The following is a 4065-nucleotide window of genomic DNA, read 5'->3' as shown; positions in this document are numbered from 1 at the left end:
TGGGATTAAAGGCACGAGTCACCGCTGGCCAGCTTGTTTTCTTAATGTTAATTTTTTGAGTTCTTTATATATTTTGGATATTAGCGCTCTGTTGTATGTATAGTTGGTAGAAATCATTTCCTCTTTTGTAGCTTTGTCTAAATGATGTCCTTTGCCATATAGATGGAAGCTTTCCAGTCTCCTGAGGTCCTGTTTGTTGACTGTTTTTCTTAGTGCCTGTGCTGATGGAATTTTGTTCTATTTTTGCTTTCTATTTTAATCTTTGGAGGCTTTTTTTTCTCACAGTTGGAGTAGATACAGTTCACAGTGGCAGGAGCTTGAGACAGCTGGTCCACACATCCATTGTTAGGAAGCAGGGAAGGACAAAGCTTGTGCCCAACTGGTTTCCTTTATTTTAACAGCCCAGGAGATGGTGCCAGCCCCTCTTAGGGTAAGTTTCTACCTTAATTCGTTTTAGCGAACTAGCCCTTCACTATGGATCCAGGAGCTAACCTAATCAAGATAATCTCACTCACAGGTGTTCCTGGAGGCCTGCTTCTTAGGTGACCCTAGATCATGCTGAGTTTTAACAATTACTGTTGCCTTCACAGTTTAATACCATCAAATATTTGTCCACATTCATCAGTGAGTTGTTGGCCTCACTTTGTAGTTTGCGAGTGTGTGCTCCCACCTCTGCTGACTCTGATTCCTGACTGAGTGTCCCTACTTGTTACTAGTCTGTTGAGATTTTTCTGTTTATTCATGACAGGGTCTTGGTATGTTGTTTCTATAAACATCTTCTTTATTTTTAGGTTATCCAACTGGTCTGCATTTGTTTGTCATAGTCTCCTGTGACCCTTCCTGCTCCTGTGGTCTCAGTTGTCATGTCTCCTTTTTCATTTGTGAGTTTACTTACTTGGAGTTTCTCTGTTCTCTCTCTCTCTCTCTCTCTCTCTCTCTCTCTCTCTCTCTCTCTCCCTCCCTCCCTCCCTCCCTCCCTCCCTCCTTCCCTCCCTCTCTCTCCCTCCCTCCCTCTCTCTCTTTCTCTCCTTTCTTTTTCTTTTTCTTCCTCTCTCTTTCTCTCTTTCTCTCTTTCTCTCTTTCCTTCTTTCCTTCTTTCCTCCCTTCCTTCTATCTGTTTCTCTCTCTCTCTTTTTGTCTGAAGTTTTATTTAAAGAAAACTGAATTTAATAAATATTCATTCTTAGTGAAATTTCAGAGCCATTATTGTATTCTCTTCAGTGACTACTTTTACAATTCTGTTTGACTGCTGTTCCACTTGGAGTCCTGGATGGTACAGAGTAAATTAAGAGTTTTTTTTTTCTTAATCTGGTAAAATGACAGGAGCCTGGCATAGCTGTCTCCTTGGAGGTCTGCCAGAATCTGACATATTCAGAGGCAAATGCTCACAGCTAACCATTGAACTGATCAAGGGGTTCCCAATAGATGAGTTGGAGAGAAGGAGCTGATGGAGCTGAAAGGGTTTGTGGCCCCATGAGGAGAGCAACAATACCAACCAACCACAGCTCCCAGGGTCTAAACCACCAGCCTGGGTGCTCATAGGGAGGGACCCACGGCTCTAGCTGTATATGTTGGGGAGGATGGCCTTGTCAGGCATAGGTGACAGAGGAGGTCCTTGGTCCCTTGAAGGCTGGACGCCAAGTGTGGAGGAATTCAAGGGTGGGGAGGTGGGAGTAGGGGGTTGGTGGGGGCACATCCTCACAGAAGCAGGAGGAGGGGGGATGGGATAGGGGGTTCCTGGGTGGGGGGAGAGAAATGGGGTAAGGGGATAATATCTGAAATGTAAATAAAATATCTAATAAAGAAAAAAAATAGTCAATTCTGTCATCTCAAAGACACAACTTTTAGTTATGCTTATCTTTTTTATTTTCTATATTTTATTTCAGTTCTAAAGTTGTTTATTTTACCCTATTAAAAAATTTGTTCTGAATTTGTGGTTCTTTTTCTTGTTTCCTGAGGAGTGAAGTTACATATTTGAGATTTTTCTTCTTTTATGAGATTATTCTTCTTTTCTGATATAGGCACATGTTACAGAACCTTTCACTCTTAGAACTGTTTATTGTTTCATTGTATCCAGTAAATATATTTGTTACAGTCTCAAACTTCTTCAGTTTACGGAGACTTGCTGTGAGCAGGCTTGTATGAGGGTATGTGCATGAGTGTGTTATCAGGCTCCTGCTCTTCTGCTAAAGGTGCCCTAAAGTTTTTGATCTTCTCAAGGGCTAGAATTAGAGGCATGCATGTCCGTGACTAAGGTTTTCAATCTAAGATTTAATCTTTAAGAAAAAAAATCAAGGAAAATAAACAGGAGAACTACATAAAAGACACAAGATCCTAATAAACCATTAGGCCAGTAATGTCAGACCTGTCTAGTTTGAGATGTTGCAGCTCCTCTGGACTGTTCTTCATAGACACTACTAACTCACACTCACTAGCATGGTTTATTTTCTTTTCTATATCTCCTCACTAGTGTCTTTTTGGTGTATTCTAACAAATCCACCTGGAGTATCATGATGTCTTTTTTGGGGGGAGGGGAGGCAGTTTTTGCTATGACTAGAGTTTTTCAGTTTTTATCCCCCTATGTATCTGATGTCCATGAGCAGCTCTTAATGATTAACATTTGGTCTACCTGGAAGGTCTATCCTTAAAGTCATTTAGAAGATAGGTATTGAGTCAATCTGGCTGCTTCTGGATGAAGTCGAGATGGAGAAGGGTGTCTATTCTTGCTTTCAGGTATCGGATGGCAATCAAAGGGACCCACATGAATGGAGTTAGAGAGTGTCACAGGGCCTCCCGAGTGTAGATCAACTAGAGGAGTCGACCAGATTAAAGCAGCAGCTGAATATACAAGATCTCAAGGTTGATGGCACTGCAGTGAGATGGTAGTAGATATAACTCATATTTACCATGAAGAAATAGAGTCAGCTTCAAAGCTGTTCACCAATGGGCATGGTTAGGCATGGTCTTAGTTTGCTATAGACCTTGTAAACCAAAAGAGGTTGTTGAAAGCCTGCTCAATATCCAGGTAAACTGAGGAAGGCAGCAAGGTGTTGTGTAGGTGAGTGGGGTCAGTGCTGATAGCACGCTGATAGCGATAGACCATTTCCTGGGTCAGCACTAATAGTGCTGATGGGAGCAAACATAATTATCCGGGGCTGGCAACAATGTCAGGTGAGAACTGTCAGGGTCCAGCCTCGACACAGGATTGGAGTTCTCAACTGGAAGCAGGGGTATCTGGAAGGTATATAATAAACATACATAGACAACTATTTAGGGTACAAGCTAACAGGCTCTCTGCCTCTCTGTGTCTTTCTCTCATTCTCTCATTCTCTCTGTCTCTCTCTCTGTCTCTCTCTTTCTCTGTCTCTCTCTGTCTCTGTCTCTCTCTCTCTCTCTCTCTCTCTGCTAGCTCGCTTGCTCACAGCTTGAGGCCGCTCACACTCTGCACTCTCCTGCACACTCTGCTCTTCTCCTGTGCCCTTTTCTTCCTCTCACTCTTACACACTCCATGCGCTCTCCTTTCACTCACACACTCTCTCCTCACACTCTCCACACCACACTCCACACCACACTCCACACTCAGTCTCTTGCCTTTTTCTCGCCCTAGTCTTTTGCTCCCAAGGCAGGAAGAAAAAAGACATTGTATAATCATGGCTAAATCAAATTCAAAAGAATAACCACATCCCACAAAGAATCAAGAATTACAATTGTTCCCCAAAGTTTGAATCTTCCCCTATGTTAGCATTCTGTCTAAACTCCACCCTCACAGGTATGTGACAACAGCCAGGTACACTCCTCCCCACAATTACCTGGCAACAGCCAGGTAAGCCTGCCCACTATAAAGGGGGCTTCTTGCTGCCTACTCTCTCTCTTGCTCTCTTGCCTCTTGCTTCTCCCCGTCCCCTCTCCCCTCCCCCTTCCCTTCCCCCTCTCTCCACGTGATCATGGCTGGACTCTACTTCCTCTCCTCTCCTCTCCTCTCCTCTCCTCTCCTCTCCTCTCCTCTCCTCTCCTCTCCTCTCCTCTCCTCTCCTCTCCTCTCCTCTCCCCTCCCCTCCCCTCCCC

The sequence above is a fragment of the Grammomys surdaster genome, unplaced genomic scaffold, assembly GCF_004785775.1.
Source record: "Grammomys surdaster isolate TR1022 unplaced genomic scaffold, NIH_TR_1.0 125428, whole genome shotgun sequence".
Lineage (NCBI taxonomy): Eukaryota > Metazoa > Chordata > Mammalia > Rodentia > Muridae > Grammomys > Grammomys surdaster.
This window is presented reverse-complemented; position numbering follows the sequence as displayed.